Raw genomic sequence first — 19,252 nt, 5'->3', positions numbered from 1 at the left:
ATTGACTAGGAGCGTGAAGTTCACCTACCATAACCGTGACTGGGCAAAGGCAGCATTAAATGTTTACCTCGCGGGGACGACGACAAGCATGATGACGTGTTTGTTTCCTAAGAAAACTTTTCGTTGACTGCACCCTGCCCACAGTATCCGGTTTTTGACGGTTTTTGATTCACTGTGGGTAATGGGTTGGAACAATTATATATATATATATATATACTATTTTTTTTAACACATATGCACTGTTGACATTCCACTTTACAGAGTATTTTCTCTTTCTTTTTTTTCAATTAAATATGCTTTTTTCTTTTTTTAAAAAAGAATTGAAATTAATTTTATAGTTCAATATACCCAATCTCCGTGTTGGAACTCTCAATTCTCGCCTTACTAACAGCAATGATCTCTTCAAAGTAATCTCCTCTTTATACTATGGCTATAATTTACTCTCAATCTCGTTTCTTTAGTGCTCTTTGTTCATCAAATTCTACTAATTCTTAGATCTGTTAATTTCTAATGTTTACACTGCTATCTATGCTTTTTATTCATCAAATTCTACTGATTCTTAGATCTGTTAATTTCTGATGTTTACATTGAAACATTGAAATTAAAAATTTGTTGCTTTTGCATTCTTACTTTGATTTATGCAATATTAGCTTATATCTTTAGATCAGAAAGATGTCATGAGGAGGGGACAATTGAGAGCTACGGGTGTTGACACATAGTGTTGTAATTGTTATTTGATTGAGACTTGTATTGGGACTAGGTTTTGTCTATTTTTCTACTGTTTTTGGTAATTTCTTTTAATTATTCTTATTCTCTTTGATTTCTCCACTACTTTATTTATAGCCTTTGCAACTTCTTCTCTTTTCTTTAGTAATGGTTGTTAACATGTGGTGCTGTGTTGTTAAGAGCAATGGATGCTTAGACGTGGTACTTTGATAGTGACTTTAACTTAGAGTTATATTGAGATTAGGTTTTGCCTGATTTTTCTATACTTTTCTATCTTTTTGGTTCAGTATTCTTTTTCTCTTTGATTCCTCCACCTTCTTTGTTTATAGCTTGTGCAATTTTCTCTCTTTTCTTTCTTTCTTCTTTCTATTATTTTCCTCAAGTTCTCTCTCTTTTTTTTTTCTTAAGATTTATTTATTATTTGCTTTTTATTTTTTTTTCATTTCTTTTGTTTTACTTTGTGGGTGTTTACTTTTTTTTTCCCATGGATAGTGCTTTTTTCCCAATCCTGGGTTTGTTTTTTATCTTGCATTTTTTTTCAATGATTGGTTTTTCTTTATCTGATGCTAGGTTTGTTTTGTTCTCCAAGTACAAAACAATTCCCAAGATTCGTATTGTGAAGTGTAAGGCTAAGAGTTAGATTTTCCATTTTCCATTCTCATTTTCCTTACCATTAGATATTAGTTACTGTGCCCAAGTGCCTTATGTTTGGGTTTTGGTTGATTCAAGTTTCCATTCATGTAAAAATCTTTTTTTTTTAGTATTTAATGTTGAATGGATGTGAAGTTTTGAAACTTTTTTAGTTTTTTTGCATGTATGCATGCAAATCCTATTTGTTTGGGTGTATAGATAAAGCTAGCTAAATGCATTTTCATAATTAAGAATTTGATTGCTCATCTCCTATATCCTAGATTTTCCACTATTCATAATGCCAATTTGTTAGTGGTCCAACATCATGCACCATATATCCCACACATTATAGGCTTATACGTCAACTCCCAAAAAAAATTTGCATTATCATTTCTTAGCCTGTCGATTTTTGTAGCGCCTAATGTCATCTTTTTTTTTTAGATGACATTATCTTTTAATGCTAGACAATGCTTAAGAATCTTTCAAAAGCTACCTATAACATGTCTGGTTAGGAGAAAAGAACAAGATATCATCTATATAGTTAAATGCATTATCTAATATTGGACTGAATATCTTCGTCATAGCTTTCTGGAACAATGGCGAAGCTATCTTCAAACCAAATTACATAACTATTTTATTGAAAATGTTGTTGTGGGATGTAGAATGTCGTTTTGTATTTTTTTGACTGAGATATTCCAAGTTTTCCAAATCTTGCTTTCAAATCAAACTTGGAGAATTCCTTAGCATTGGACAAGTTTACAACTAGTATTTTCTATTGGGAAACGAAAACTTGTCATCAGCGAGAAACAAGTTTAGCGGCTTGTAGCTGATAACCAATTTAACTTACACGTACTTGCTCTGAGCATTTATTGACTTCGCAAGCCCATGAGGAGGTTGTGGGCTCAATTAAGCCTTGGACCTAGAGTTGTGAACACTCTTCAATGGCTAGCTTAAGATGGTCTAGGTTCATACTCAAGTGGTTGCCTTTTGTTGGGTTCACCAATTCTTCTTTTTTAAACTAGAGAGTGATGAAAAACTTTGGGTTTTTCCATAGTGGATTTGGACATTTAAGGAGAAAGTTTACATGGTTGTCTACACAATTAGTTAGGACTAACTTCTATCTTATATCTTCGAACTGGGTCGAATTCAGAGTGATTGTGAACAGGTTTTCTAAAAGTCTCCATGGTTAAAAAAATTATTTGTACTTGAGATCTTTACCATTAAGCTTAAGACCAAGCTTTTTGGATATGATATCAAATTCAATGATTAAGTCCTTATGTGGTAAAAAAGAACCTAGTATCCTCTGTGTGATTGAGACACTTAGGAAAAACTTAGTCATAACTGGTTGGCTAATAAAGTTTGTTACAAACGTACTTTCATTAATAGTCTTGAAGTATGTCTTTTGTCTTTTCCAAAGTCCTGGTGGGAAGACAACTAGATTAGCAATTCTTTATGCTACTCTTGTTTCAAAGAAGGTTGTCACTTGGATGGGTGGCAACTCATCATTCATGTATGTCTAAACAAGGGTTATTGGAGAGGTGAGCTTGTGCGCTGTAAAAAGTTCTTGGATTGCCATGCAATCCATTATTGGTTTTTTTTTTTTTTTGAGCAATTTTCTAAGTAATCTGAATAGTCTGAACTCGAGCTGCATACCTCTTCTGTGTTTGAGTCTAAATCATAAGTTTGAATAACAAACAAAGTTTGGGGACTTTATTCATCATCAAGTGAGAACCCTAATTCAAGATCATCATCATCAAATAGATTGAGACTTGAAGTGCTTGCAATTTGCTACATCATTTTGATGGATTTCCTGTCTGATTTGGGACACTACTCTGTATAATGACTTAATTTTCATAAATGAAGCATTTGATGACTTCTTGCCTAATTGCACTTTCTTTCTTCCATACTTATATCTTTTAAATTTCTTGCTTGTTAGGAACTTCCTATTTCTTATAGGTTGGTCCAAGTAGGATAAGCTGTTGTATCTCTTGGGAGGTCTCCTAAAGTGGATTTTGTTTTTAGATTTGTAGAGACAAAAGGAATGTGCTAATGAACATTTGATTTGTAGTCTTGGCTATAAAGCACATGAAGCTTTAAGCTTCTTGGAATTTTGGACTATATTGGCAATGTACTTATGCTAATTACAGATCTTGTTAAAGGCTTTCAACATAATTTTATGGATATCTCCGAGTGGAAGGTTATGGAATTCAAGTCCTTTTGCATTCAGTTGCAACTATGTCTGATAGTGGAGTTTTTGTGGTACTAAATTTAAGAAGGCTTGTTTCAGATTGATACCATATTTTCCACCTAGTTGGTAGAAATATTTGCAAAAGTTGCGATAATGCTTGTCAAGACCTTTTAGCAACAATGGACAACATTTCAGCTTGAAGAATTGCTCTCTAATTTTGTCAAGCTTATGGCTTTGGTTACCACAAAATATGGATGCAAATTCATTCATAATTGTTGTAAAAGATTGGTAATTAAGGAACGTTTGTTGTCAATATTCATCAATGCTATCCCAAAAATCTTTGAGGATTCTTATTAATCTTGTGGAGATAGCGACTAGTACTTGTTGTACTGTTGCTCCTGGTTTTGTGAGTTTAGTTAATCCCCATGCATGGAATTCTTGGAAATGCAAGTTCCATTTACTTGGAAGGATATCTTTAAGGGAGAAGTATCTTGAGAATCTTCACGATGAGTTATATTGTTGATGGTGATACTGCTGTTGATTTGGCAATGGATCAGTTTCCATTAGTATTAGATCTAGATCATGTATTTCTAAGACATCATCATTTAGCATTTGGACATGTGGCTTTGTTAGGAACATCTTTAGGATAGTGTCAATGTTGTCAACAATGTCAGAGTCTATAGTGAAAAAGATTTTTGAACTTTCATAGTTCTTCAAACTGTCATTAGTTGGTTGAAGAATGACATATGGGAGGTTATTCCTGGCTATGTCTTAGAGAAATGTAGGAAAATTATTGATAGTTAGGGCTTCTAACATCATGAACTAGGAAGGCGAGTTGGATGACAAGCCTGTTGTTAGGTTTAGTAGGTAGGTTGGTGTTAGTGTGGATGTGGGTTTGGATGGTGATTTGGTTGTTTTGGGCTCAAACTAATTGGGCTTGGAGTAAAGGTTCTGGGCTTTTTGTGTTGTAGAAAAAGAACATCAACTGGACATTTTATTCTCTTTTCTTTCTGTTCAAGTTGTTGTTAGGGTTGTTTTTGTTTGAATTTTAAAACCCATTTTTCTGCCGAGCTTGCTCTAAGTGGAGTTTTTTTGTAAATGGAGGTTCAATAAGGTGAAAAATGGTTTTGGTGTTAAGAAAATGGGTGCAGGTGTTGCAAAGGTTAGTTTTGGTGTTGATGTTATTCTTGGTGGAGAAAGAGTGTGTAGATGTAATGGTGCATGGAAGAGTATTGAGGTTGTTGGTTGTGGTGGAGGAATGTAGGAGTCAAACATTGTGAGATTGTAATAGCTTTGTTATTTTTGTTGTTCCTATTTTTTTTATTGGAGTTGTCTCTAAAGATCTGTAAGTTGGAACTTTAAACTTCATTTCAGCTTCTCTTTCAACTATAGTTTGTGTATAGCCTTGTCCCGTGGCAATGATCTATTGAATTTCTTGATCAAGTGCGAACAAGTTTTTGCTAGATCTCTAGAATAATATTCTGGAGAGTCATGAGGTGTTTGATCAAAATGTCTGCTAATTTGATCTATCTTGTTCTCAATCCTTAATAAGACTAAGTTCTATGCAATTGCGTTCAAGTTTGCCAGTTCAAGACTGCTTCAACTACTGAGGCTTTCTTTTGATTTTCACGTTCATAACAATCGGTGGGATTTAGGATTTTTTGCATATGCCTTTGCTGAAAAGGTCACCCAAACTTCTACCAAACACTAAGAAAAAAAGAGTCAATTTAACTGGTCAGCTATCTTTAGTCTAGAAGAATTTGCTCTCCATCTGCATCTCACGACCAAAAAATAAACTTTTTTCGACAAAATTTTCTTTTAGACATACCTTTTTCGACAAATTTCAAACAGAATTTTCCGTTGGAAGTTTTATCGATAAAACTATCGTTAGAAATACTTTCCGTTAGAAATCGTCGAAAATTTTCAATGAAAAATTTCATTCAAAAATTCTATTGGATAAAGTGCATAGTCCATCGACTATATCATAGCAATTTTGTTGGAAAAGCATTTCTCATGGAATTTTCTGTTGAAAAAGCATTTTTCACGGAATTCTGATGGAAATTTTTGATAAAATTTTCGTTGTTAATTTCCAACGAAATTTCCTATTGAAAATGGATTTTCCACGAAATTCTGTTGGAAATTTCTGACAAAATTTTTCGTCAATAATGTATTTCCAACAAAAATTTCGTGAGAAATTTTCGACAAAATATTTCGTTTGTCACGATCCGGTACTCCCCTCGAGCCCGTGACAATTGTCCCGACGTCCCGATCGACACTCATTATCCCGAATGTCAACCGGAACCCCGTAAGGCTTTAATATCAACTTCTCATTTTCCCTGTGAGCAACTGTTGCCAAATACCACGTTCTAAAAGATTTTAAACTGTTTCCAACTTAAAATAATAATTTTCGTCTCACAGGGGTATTTTGGTCATTTTTTTCAAAAAATTCGAAATCGGCTAAAATGTAATTTACAAGTACAAAACACATAATTCATAACCAAAATGAGTTTAAAAGTCTAAAATCTTCATTTAAAACGAAATTATGATTAATTGGACATAATAAGAAAATAAAATAAATATTAAGTAAAATATTTGATTTTTCTTATAAAACAATATTTTTAAAACACTACGTAAATAATTTTTACAGTGTCAAAGCAAAATAAATTCCTACATACAGTAGTATAGATATCTAGAGTACAAAATTTAATTTACAATAACAAGTAGGCCCCGCCGAATAAACAAAAGTAAATAGGACTAAAACCCTTCGATTTGAAGGAATGCAAATCCCACAATAGTCCTCAATGAGATAAGCTATCTACAGTCTAATCTGAGCCTGAAATGGATGGAAAAGAGGGTGGTGAGATTATAAAATCCTAGTGAGTAAACAAACATCATCATAAACATCTAAAGTTGAGTACATGGAAACGATAAAGTAAATCATCGTAAACAGGGTCACAGCATTAGAACACATTTCATTCAAAATACGTAAAGAGGCTTATGAATATCATAAAAACTAGGCTTGTGCCATAAATCCATCCTTGAGGACATCTTGGTCGAGGCATCCTACCGAGACCGCTAAGGCTGTTAAAAATTCACATTTCACATAAAACACATTTTTCGTTGGACATCATAGCCGTTCCTTGACGTTGGTTGAGTTCACCATCACGTGGTGGTTCGGCATGAAGTGAACTCAAATATCACCTCAGGAGCTACCCTACGTGCCTCTACAACCGAGGTGAGCACATATAAACGGGGTTATCGTGCCCCTCTCATAGGCTGGTCCACGAAACCCGCCTACTGCAGTAAGCTAATAATTGTCCCACAAATCAATAAAACTCAATAACATGATATGGTAATTATTGTAATTCTGTAACACCCTATAATCCCGTATAGTAGTCAACATAAACGTATCAATAAGACGAAGGGGTTACATGGTAAATAAGGAAAAGTTTGAAGATTCATTTGCAATTTTGATATTTGAAGTTAAAAAGGGGAATTCCTTAATCAAAGAAGGCTAGGTTATGAGTAATATGAGATGTACATGTGAGTTGGATGGGACAATAAATAAATAAACAAGCCATAAAGTAAAAAAAAATAATATAAAGAATAAAAAAAAAAGAGGGGGGCTGACTTGATCAGCAGCCCATGTGTAATAAAAGGAGAAATAAAAGTCATGTTAAGAATTGTTCTGAAAGAGGGGTCTGGCCAAGAAAAGAAGGTATAGAAAAAAAGAGTAACAAGTGTCAAAATTGTCATGTTGGCCCCCACATTAAGTGACATTCAAGTGATATTTTTCTTGTCTTCATGCAATAGAAACCGCACCTTTGGTCATAAATAAATGAGGAAAGTTAACTTGAAAGAAAGAGAAAGGAAAAAAAAGAAAAGTACATGAGATGTGATCGGGTTACATGAGGGATAATGCAATAAAAAAATTAATTAAAAAGTAAAAGAACCATGGGAAATAGGCTTTAGCAAGAGCCAAGGGCTGGTCACTTGAGGAAGGAAAAGGAAGAGATAAGTCTTGGAGAGTTAGAAACCCGAGGAGAAGAGGGAAAAAGTAAAGAAATTGATGAAGAAAGAAGTTAAAAAAAAGGGAAATGGACAAGACAAATCAAGTACATTTGGTGATAATTATCTACACCAAGACATATTAAATAATATTTTAAATTTTATCTCTTTTCTTTTTGTGATGGAAACGCATTTTAAGAGAAAGATGGAGAGGCCGGCGGAGGGAGAAAACAAAAGAGAAAAAGGGCTGGTGTTGCCGGTTGCGAAAAGAATAGGAAGAAAAGAAAGAAAGGAAAAGAGAGAAAGCTGGGGTTGTGGTGGTTGGCGAGAAAAAGAGAAAGAGCTGGGTTGTGGTGGTTGACGAAAAAAGAAAGAGAGATTGGTTTTTGGTGACAAAATGGCTGAATAAAAAGAGAGAAAATTTGAATTCTTTGGACTGATCTAGAGCTGACCAACAGTGGAAGTGGAGAGGAGGCTTCAAGCCGCCAGTAGTGAAAATTGAAAGCTGTCGATCGAGTAACAAGAGAGGAGAGGAAAGTAAGAGAGAAAAGAAAGAAAATTGAGTAGTGGAAAGGTGTCGTTTTGATTCATTAAAGGCTTCCCTTCATCACATCAACAGGTGCTGTCCATTGGTGCTAGGAAGCAGCGACACAAGGCCGAACAGTGCATTCCTAAAGCAAAACATGGGTCTGGTGGAGACTTGGGCCAACCTAGCCCAATTTGTTTATTATGGAAGCGTGTCGGATGAAGTACGTGATTGACAAATAGGAATAATTATACACGCGTACGAATCAATAGCGACGTAGTAATCCCGCTATTGTGAGGTGAGTAAGGGGTGTCAATTTAAAATTTTCGTAAATATATATATATATATATATATATATATATCTGTATAACATATTTTAAACGCGAAAATTGTGGATACCATGTGCTGGTAGCAATTTTAGGAAATTGTGGTTGCAAATTACGTTTAGAAATCGGTTTGAATATACATATGTATAAATTATATGTAAAGTGTTTAGAAAAATGAGAAACAAGCCCTTTATACTATTTTACATCAAAATCTGTGCCTTATATTTGTGCAGTCTGCATTCATGGGTATATTTGTCACGACCCGGAACTCCCATCGAGCCCGTGACAACCGCCGCGACGTCTCAATTTACATTCATTACCCGGAATGTCAACCGAGACCCCGCAAGGCTTTAATATCAGCTTCTCATTTCCCCTGTGGGTAACTGTTTCCAAATACCACATTTTAAAAGATTTTAAACTGTTTCCAACTTAAACAAATGAAATAATAATTTCCGTCTCACAGGGGTATTTTTGTCATTTATCCCAAAAATCTCAAAAATCATCTAAAAATATAGTATGTAAGTGGAAAACACATATTTCTTAATCAAAAATAATTTTGGTTGTCTAAAACATTCGTTTAAAATGGAATTATGACTGTTATAATAAAATAAAAATATTCAATAAAATATTCAATTTTCACATAAAACGATATTTTAAGAACACTGCATAAATAATTTTTATAGCGTAAAAGCAAAATAAATTATTACATACCGTAATACAGATAACCAAAGTATAGAATTTAATTTACAGTGACACGTGGGCCCACGAATGACCAAAAGTATCAAAAGAAATGAACCTACAGTCTTTGGATGTGGCAAGTTCAACTGTAATCCTTGCCGATATCAGTTATCTACAATCTATTCTGAACCTGAAATGGGTGGAAATGAGGGTGGTGAGATTATAAAATCCCAGTGAGTAAACAAACATCACTCAAAATATCTAAAGTCGAGTAAAAGGAGACTATTAAAACATTTCATCAAACTGTAATTTATCATCTTTCAACTTATTTCAACCAAATGAAATCAATTTATTTAAAGCAAGTAATCAGTATGGCTTATGAATTTCTTAAAAAGCTTGGCTCATGCCAAAAATTATTATCATACTCAGTTATTTGGGATACCTTGGCCGAGGGCTATCCCAACTGAGTCCGCCAAGGCTATTAGAAAGTCATGTTTTTATTTTGAAAACATAGCCATTCCTTGACGTTGGCCGAGTTCCCCTTCACGAGGTGGTTTGGCGTGAAGTGAACTCTAAAAGTTATACCTCAGGAGTTACCCTACTCGCCTCTCCAACCGAGGTAAAAATATAACAGGATTCTGTGCCCCTCTAATAGGCTAGTCCACAGAATCCAGCCCACTGCAGCAGGTCAAACCCACCATACAATAAAATTTTGACAGCATGACAGGGCTAATATATTACTACCCAGCCTGCAAGGGTAAAATAAAGCGATTCATATAATTCATAAAAACACAGCCCAGCCAGTCATGCCAATACAATAACATAAGCCATTAATTCAATTTTAAATTTACAACATATCAGTGGTCTCCAATTACTCTATTTGCAAAATCGTTATTTCGTTTCAAGACAATTTATAAAATATTTTCATTTAAACTCATTTTGTTTACAAAACATAAAAATTTACCATTTGAACTCATTTTCATAAAATTCACCAAAACCGAATAAAAACATACTTTAGATAATTAAAATGATGGTAAGGTTACTCACCGTGTCTAGAGTTAGGATTTTCGAAATACTCAGACTATTGGTCCTCGGGTGCAATTCTCTTGCCTTTATCAGAGGACTCACCACCTTGACACAGTACAAAATCGAGAAATTCACCACATTGGTACTAAATTGAAATTAAACTAATTTAGACTACTAATGCTTGATATGGAATGCAAAAATGTCTAAATTTTTGCCTAAATGCGGTGTTAGCCTATTTCGGTCTTTTACCCGATAAATTGATATACGCGTCCGTTTAAACTCCAAATTAATTTTTTTCAGTTTCTACACCTCAATTGCACCCAAATTGACTTAATGTCCCTCAGTGTGGTGCAAATTATCAGTCCCGATAACAAATTACGAAAATACCCCTAGTGGGTAAAAATTTGTATTTTTGCTCCGAAAATATCCATTATTTTTCTAGGCTCATAATTCATCATTATTCATCATAATTCCTCAAATAACCATCAAGATCAGCAGCCAATATTCCCCTAGAAAATTCAGCATAATGGGTTTCAATGGGAGAAAATTATATTTCTAGCTTATTTTTGCTATATTTCAATATAACTTAACTAAAATCACTTAATTCAATTAAAATCAACCAAAAATCAAGCTCAAAACTCATCCATGGAGGTTTGGCCAGCATGGGTGTCCATACCCACTTTCTAATTTTGCATGGAAATGAGAAAAAAATGCATGGGTAGTGAAAATCACAAGGAAAATCAATGAAATTTACCTTTTTAATGCTTGATTTCTTGATTTCTCTTGATTTTCTCCAAATTTTTCAGGTAGGATTCTTGTTTTTTTTTCCCTTTTCTCCCTTGGTTTGGACAGCTGAAGAAGATGAGAATTCCGGAATTTTTACCTTTTTAAAGGCTAAAATAATATAATATTATTTTATTCATTTTTTTAATGTTTTATTAATTCCTTAAATTCTAGCCATCCATTTGTTTCCAAATTTTCACCATACACTTGTCCCAAATATCCATAGCTTAGGTAAAATTCTCAGACTTATCCAAAGTCTTGGTGGAGTAATTTTTGAAATTTACACTTTTACCCCCGTAAAAGTCAAAAATTACATTTTTGCCCCAAAAATTGAAAAATTGCCCATAGACATATTTTTCATCCCTTATACTCATACCATTCTCCAATTTGTCAAATTTGATCTAAATTCTCTCAAAATCTCAAATTTTGTCCGCGAGTGGCAAAATTACGATTTTGCCCCTACACTCTAAAAATCACTGGAATTAAACTTTTTCACTGCCAAACCCTCAAATTATACTCCAATACTCAAATCATACTCCAATAAGTCAAATGGGGCTAAAAAAATTCTTTTCTAAAAATTCCCATTGTGTCCTTGGGTGGCAAATGACCATTTTGCCTCTGGACAGTAAAAATTCTAGTTTGACTTCAAATTGATCCTCGAACTCCAAATCACCATATTAAACCATTCTGGGACTTTAATATTCTTAATTTCATTTTAAATTCTCTATTTGATCTAGTTCGAGACTTAAATTAACTTAATTGTACCATTTGGTACATTGTCGTCTTTTAACGATTTTTCTTTCAGGGCTTTCCAAGTATGCAAGCATATTGTCAATCATATGAATGACATGGAAAGTATTTTATAAGATCGGGCTTGACAATATTGCTTATTCACCATGCGAATTATTATTTTAAAATTCATGCATAAATATATTTTAAGAAAATGATAGATTTTATCATATCCTATGTGAATACTTTGGAAATAATTTTGAGATGAGATTCAAGGACATAAAACGATTCTAAAATGATTTTTTTTAAAATCGAGAGATTTGAGAGTAAGCCGGTTGTCACTTCCGTTAAGTGTGACCCTCGTGCACGAGTGAACTCTAGCTAGAGAACCATTGGGTAGTCGACAGGCGGTTAGGCGTGGTTTGGGCCACGGCCTGTGATATATGTATGCGTGGCTAGGCCACCAGATGATTACACGATTACAACCATTTGATTCTCCGATGTCGGCCAACATCATGAGACTGCCATGGCACATGGGAATCCGGTGGAAGCGATGCTACCGGATGTTATTATGTGGTAGTGGGACCATGGGTTTATTTTCATTCCCTACTCGAGAGTGGCATCTCTGGGTTTTCAAACTCATATTTCTTTGCATGGTGAAAATGGAATTTAATGGTTTTTCTGCAGCTCACCTTATTTTTACGATGAAATGAATTTTAACTCCTCGAGTGCGAGGTGATTTGTGATTTACGTATGAGTTTGATTAACATTCGATTTCATAGGAGCTTGCCAAATATATTGATTTGATTTGAGTAAAATGTCAATTGATTTTGACGGTGAAATTTTCTTTATGTAAAATTGTTTTAATTCAATATTTCAAATGATTGACTTGAATAAGGTTATTGATCTGTTTTGTAGCAAAAATTTTTATCTACCTTGATTGATTTACCAATTGAAGTGTTTACAATGCGTAAGAAATCCTCGATTTTTCATATAAGGCACAAATTCCCGTTTGAAATAAATTGTTTTTGTAATCTTGCATTTTTATATTCAACTGATTAGCTATTTGCTTGTTTCCCATCTACGCCCTCTTTGAGTCTATGATCATTGAGTCTATGAATAAGGTTATTTTTCTGCATTTTTATAGTCACGGAGCCTATGATCATTGAGTCTGTGAGACTCACACCCCTCTTTTTCCTCTTTTTCAGACAAGGATCGACCTAACGAATAATCATCAGCCCGTTCGGCCCACCGCAAATAGGTAAAGGCATCTCATAGCCTTTTATCCCGAGTCGCTCCGCTGTTAAAGATTGAGTTGTAGTACTTTGGTTTTACTATGTAAACAAATATTAGTTTTGATAAAAACATAAATTTTATATTCTTGAACTCAATGTCTTTAATTGTGATATCATGACTTAAAGTCAAAATTTAAAGGCTATACTTCTTGTGAAATTTTAAGTTATAAAAACAAATATATATGGTTCAAACATTAATACAGATTAGTAAAGGTGTACAATGAGTTATGGAGAAATTTCTTTTAGGCTTGTTCAGGACTTGACGGGATCTCCTGGAGGTCTCGAACGCCAGTAGCGACTGAGGAGGGGTCGTTACAAATTCACAGCCTTTCAAGGCAAACAACTAATCCGCATTTCAATACAATTGTCAACCAGCCAATCATGCTCAATTTATCATAAGCCAATCAATGTAAACAATCACATTGCAACAAATAGCAGTCTCCGTGTACTCTATTTTTCAAAATCATTATTAATTTCAAACAATTTATAAATTAATTTCATTGAAACACATTTATTCATAAAACATGAAAATTTACCTTTTTAAATCCATTTTTCCATAGAATTCATGAAATCATTTAAAAGTCACCCTAGATAATTAAAATGACAGTAAGTTTACTCACTATGTCTATAGTGCAGATTCTCGAAATACTCAGACTACTGGTCCTCGAGTGTAATTCCTTTGCCTTTATCGGAGGACTCACCACCTTGACATAGTACAAAATCGAGAAATTCACCACATTGGTACTAAATTGAAATTAAACTAATTTAGACTACTAATGCATGATATGGAATGGAAAAATGCACTGGTAACTATCTAAACCCGAGATTGACCTAATTCGTCTCATCACCCGATTAAATTACTAACGCGTCCAATTTAATCCCAAATTACTCCATTTCTTTTCTAATACCTCAATTCACCAAACATTATTCAAATAACACCAATTTCAGCATCAAAACCTTCCCATTTCTTCATGGAAAAATTCGGCCATTACAATGCACTAACACCGTGATTTTTCCTACTTAATTTTCTCACCATTATTCATCATTTTCTAAGCTATTTTTCTTGAAATAATAACAATCCATCTCCCACACATATCAAGGAAGATTCGGCCAATGAAGATTCATGGGGAAAATGAATTTTTTCTTGTTGTTTTGCTTCTAAATATGCTAAACTAACTAAAAACACTAACATAACTTAAAATCAAATCAATCCAACATCTCTCTCTCCATACCCATTTTGACCAGCCATGAATTCATCATGAAAACATGTAATTTAACCATGGAAAATAAGGAGAAATGCTTAAGGAAAATAGATTTCAAGTTTAAATTGAAAAATCTTACCTTTTTCACTTATTTTCCTTGATTTTTCACACTTTTTCTCTTCAAATTCCCCACCTAGGGTTTGTTCTCTTCCTTTTTCCCTTTGTTCTTGGTGTGGCCGAATATTTGGAGAGAAATGAGGGGTTTATAGGCTGATTTTTATAGAAAATAATAAAATATCCTTGCTTGACACTTGTCACATGCTTATTAGTCCATTTTTCTTTTTATACTTTAATAATTATGCTTCCAATCTCCACCACATGATTAGTCAAAGGTCAAAATGAGGATAAGGGAAGACCATGTGCCAGACAAGTGTCCTGGTGGTGGAAAACTACAATTTTGCCCCTAGGATGGCAAAATTACCATTTTACCCTTATGCTCCGAAAAATGCCGGGATTACTATTTTTCTCTTCTCAATCTCAAATCATACTCCAATAAGTCAAATGTGATCAAAATCTTTGAAAAATTTCTCGTTTTTGTCCTCGAGTGGCAAAATTACCATTTTACCTCTAGATAGCAAAATTTTCGATTTGACTCCAAATTGATCATCGAACTTCGAATCACCATATTAAATCATTCTGGGACTTTAAAATTCTCAATTTCACCCTAAAATCTCTATTTGATCTAGTTCGAGGCTTAAACCAACTTGGTTGTACTTCTAGGTACATACCTACTTTTGTAAATTTTTTGGGACTCTCTTAGCATGCAAACATGCTATCCATCACATGCATGTCATGACAAGTATTTATAAAGTCGGGCTTTACAACACTACCCCCCTTAAAATAAAATTTTGACCTCAAAAGTTCACTTACTAGATTCGAAGAAAAGATGCGGGTATTGTCTTCTCATCTGATGCTCGACTTCCCATGTCATCTCTTCCATTCGAGCATTCTTCCACAACACTTTAACCATTGGAATGCTCTTGTTCCTCAACACTCAATCCATTCGATCTAAAATATGTACAGGTTGCACCTCGAACTTCAAATCTTCATGCAACTTAATTGGACGTGTCTTTAGAATATGGGAAGGATCGGGAACATACTTTTTCAACATCGAGACGTGGAAGACATTATGAATCTGATCTAACTCTAGGGGTAATTCAAGTCTGTAAGCCACTGGCCTAATCCTTTCAATGATATGAAAGGGTCTAATGTATCTCAGATTGAGTTTTCCCCGCTTCACGAATCGAATCACACCTTTCATTATCTAATAAATACCACAAATTATCACAATAGTGTAATCAAATAAGATTTGATACTTAGAATTTTCAAATTATTACCTTTCCAAGGAGAAACCTTAAGAAAAACTTTATCATCCACTTCAAACTCCAAATCTTTCCTTCGTTTATCAAAATAACTCTTCTGCCTATCTTGAGCTATCTTTAATCGCTCTATGATAACCTTGATCTTGTAATTTGTCAGATCAATCAATTCCACATTAAACAATTTCCTTTCTCCCACTTCATCCCAACAAAGTGGAGTTCAAAACTTCCTTCCATACAAAGCCTCGTATGGTGCCATCCCAATACTAGACTGAAAACTGTTATTATACGCGAACTCCACCAATGGCAAGTGTCTGTCCCAACTCCCAATAAAGTCAATGACACAAGCTTGTAACATATCCTTCAAGGTCTGAATAGTTCTCTCAAATTGAACATCTGTCTGCGGATGAAAGGCAATACTAAATCTCAATTTAGTTCCGAGAGCTTCCTAAAATTTTGGCCAAAATCGAGAAGTAAATCGAGGGTCTCGATTTGACACAATAGAAATTGAAACTCCGTGTAATCTCACAATCTCATCTATATAAAGTTTCGCCAGTTTCTCAATAGAATACGTGCTATGGATAGCCAAGAAATGAGCGAACTTAGTCAGTCTATCCACAATCACCCAAATAGCATCCTTCCCACTCTATGTCCGCGGCAAACCCAATACAAAGTCCATAGTCACGTGTTCCCACTTCCATTTAGGAATCGGTAAAGGTTGAAGAATGAGCTTCCTCTAAAATCACTTGTCTCAACTAATCATCCTTAGGGACATAATTTCGGTCTCTAAACATCAAAGTACCATCATCACTAAGTCTAAACTCAGTAACTTCTCCATCTTGCAGCTTTTGAACTTCCTGCTTCAACCAATCATCGAATTTCTGTAATTCTTTGATCTGATTCAATAATGAAGGTCTCACAACGAAACTAGCAAGTAGGGTTTCCATCCTCACCATTATTCAACTGGATCCTTAGAGATTTCATCTCAAGTAATATCGAAAAATAAGAACTCTGAAGTACAGCTAATGAAAATGAGGATTTACGACTTAAAGCGTCCGCTACAACATTTGCCTTCCCCGGATGATAATTAATCACCAAGTCGTAATCCTTAATAAACTCTAACCATCATCTCTGTCTCAAGTTAAGCTCTTTCTGGGTGAGCAAGTATTTCAAACTCTTATGATCAGTAAAAATCTGACAACGCTCACTGTATAAATAATGTCTCCAAATCTTCAATGCGAAGACTATTACTACTAACTCTAAGTCATGACTAGGGTAATTTGTCTCATGCTTCTTCAACTGCCGGGAAGCATAAGCTATTACTTTCTTATCCTGCATTAATACACACCTTAATCCCAACTTAGATGCATCACTATATATCACAAATTCTTTTCCATTAACAGGAAGTGTTAAAATGGAAGCGGAGGTTAACCGGTTCTTTAGCTCCTGAAATCGATTCTCATAAACATCATCCCACTCAAACTTACCTCATTTACGAGTCAAACGAGTCAGAGGAGCTGCTATCAATGAAAATCCTTGAACAAATCTCCGATAATAACCAGCTAAGCCAAGGAAACTACGAATCTCAATTACCATTCTCAATTGCTCCCATTGTAAGATTGCCTCAATCTTCTTGGGATCGACATAAATTCCAACTTTAGACAAAACATGTCCCAAGAAAATCACTTTCTTTAATCAGAACTCACATTTAGAGAACTTGGTATAGAGTTGTCTTTCGCGCAAAGTTTGCAACATAATGCGCAAATGGACAGCATGTTCATCATCATTCTTCGAATAAACCAGGATGTCATCGATGAATACTATCACGAACTTATCTAAGTATGGATGGAACACCATGTTCATAAGATCCATAAAAATTGCCAGGGCATTAGTCAAACCAAACGACATCACCAGAAACTCATAATGCCCATAACACGTCCTGAAGGCAGTCTTGGGTACATCCTTCTCCTTAATCTTCAACTGATAATACCCAGACCTCAAATCAATCTTAGAGAACACCATAGCACCTCGTAATTGATCAAAAAGATCATCAATCCGAGGTAAAGGGTATTTATTCTTGATGGTCACTCGATTCAGCTGACGATAATCAATACACAATCGAAGAGTGCCATCCTTCTTCTTTACAAATAGAACTGGTGCTCCTCAAGGAGAAGTGCTAGGGCGAATAAAACCCTTATCCACCAAATCTTGCAATTGGACTTTTCAGTGCCTTCAAATCTACTGGAGCCATTCTATATGGAGGGATAGAAATAGGTGCAGTACCCGAAAGTAAGTCAATAGGGAACTCAAGCTCTCGATTAGGAGGTAGTCCCAGTAACTCATTAGGAAATACATCAGGAAACTCACTTACTATTAGGACATCCTCTAACTTAAGTTCCCCCTTTAAAGTATCGATCACATGAGCCAAATAAGCCGGATACCCTTTTTGCACTAGTTTCAAAGCTTTGATGGCCAAGATTACACAAGAAGGTAATACTCGACGTTCCCCTGCAAATACAATCTCTGCTCCCTCCAAATTTCGAAGAACAACTTCTTTCCTAAAATAATCCACATTCGTTCGATGTGCAGTTAACTAGTCCATACCCAATATCAAATCAAAATCTTGGATCTCTAGAGGAAGTCACCCCTAAATTCTTCCTCACCAACAATTACTCCACAATCTCTATAATAACTGTTTCTAATTAGCTTTTCTCCTAAAGGAGTGTGAATTACAATTTTCTCCTCTAATGGTGACAGGTTTTTATCAGCAATTGATGCAAATAATATACTCACATAAGACCTATATGAGCCAGTATAGATTAAAACATAAGCATCTTTATCAAAAAAAGACATAGTACCTGTCACTACTCCAAGTCGGACTTGTGCCTCATCTTTTGTCACAGCGAAGACTCTTATCGAAGTACGAGTCTGTGGTCTCGAAGGTGGATATGCCAGGGTATTACTCTCAACATCAGACTGTATAGCTACTCCTTGCCTCGGTGGTAACCCAAAAGGATCTCTCCTCTGCATATTCGTATGAGCTGGTAGAGATGGAGCAGCTGCTATACCTCGTCCCAACTGTGGACAGTCACTCATAATGTGACCTGTCTGTCCACATTGAAAACATCTTGTTGGCCCTCTACATAGCCCAAAATGACTTTTTTCATAATTTTTGCATCTATCAGACCTCCGAAACTCTTCCCAGAACCAATCATAGCAGATCTGCTAAACCTCGAAGGTCTTTGCTGTGATTGTGGAAATGGAGGTCGAGGATATGCCACTGAAGCAGAAGTAGTGCTCCCTAAAGTCGATGAGTCTTTGCCTCTTTTTACTAGCTAACTAGAAGATATACTAAGATTCTTCCTTTTTGTAAACTTGGTTCTAATCCTCTTATTCTCAATAGCGAGCTTCTTAGCTCGTAAAGCCATCTGTACGACCTCCTTATGTTGCTCCCTACCAGTCACTGTCATCCGCTCTCTAATCTCATTACGGAGCCTTTCCTTCAAATAATTGGCCTGATCTTGCTCAGATTTCACCAGATCCGGCACATATAACATCAGCTCGTTAAAACGAGTCTCGTACTCCTCTACAGTTAGATTCTCCTGTTTCAAACTCAGAAATTCTCTCTTCTTTTCTTTCTGATGAAAATAGGTGAAATACTGACCATCTAATTCCCTAAGAAAGTCAGACCATGTTTGAGGAGAAGTGGAACTTGACTTCACCGAATTCCACCAAGTACGAGTCCTCTTCTCTAGT

At 35.1% G+C, this 19,252-nt stretch overlaps 1 long non-coding RNA gene across 1 annotated transcript; it reads left to right on the top strand.

Annotated features, from left to right (window-relative positions):
* Positions 1 to 265: 265 nt before the first annotated feature.
* Positions 266 to 13,006, top strand: LOC148760408 (uncharacterized). The gene is made up of 2 exons (XR_016023237.1): positions 266 to 407; positions 12,829 to 13,006. It is a non-coding gene; the product is annotated as an uncharacterized LOC148760408 (long non-coding RNA).
* Positions 13,007 to 19,252: the final 6,246 nt, after the last annotated feature.

Source organism: Theobroma cacao, chromosome 10, assembly GCF_053813885.1.
Source record: "Theobroma cacao isolate CCN51 chromosome 10, ASM5381388v1, whole genome shotgun sequence".
Lineage (NCBI taxonomy): Eukaryota > Viridiplantae > Streptophyta > Magnoliopsida > Malvales > Malvaceae > Theobroma > Theobroma cacao.
The sequence above is the reverse complement of the archived record's forward strand: the minus strand, read 5'-3'. Positions and strand labels throughout refer to the sequence as shown.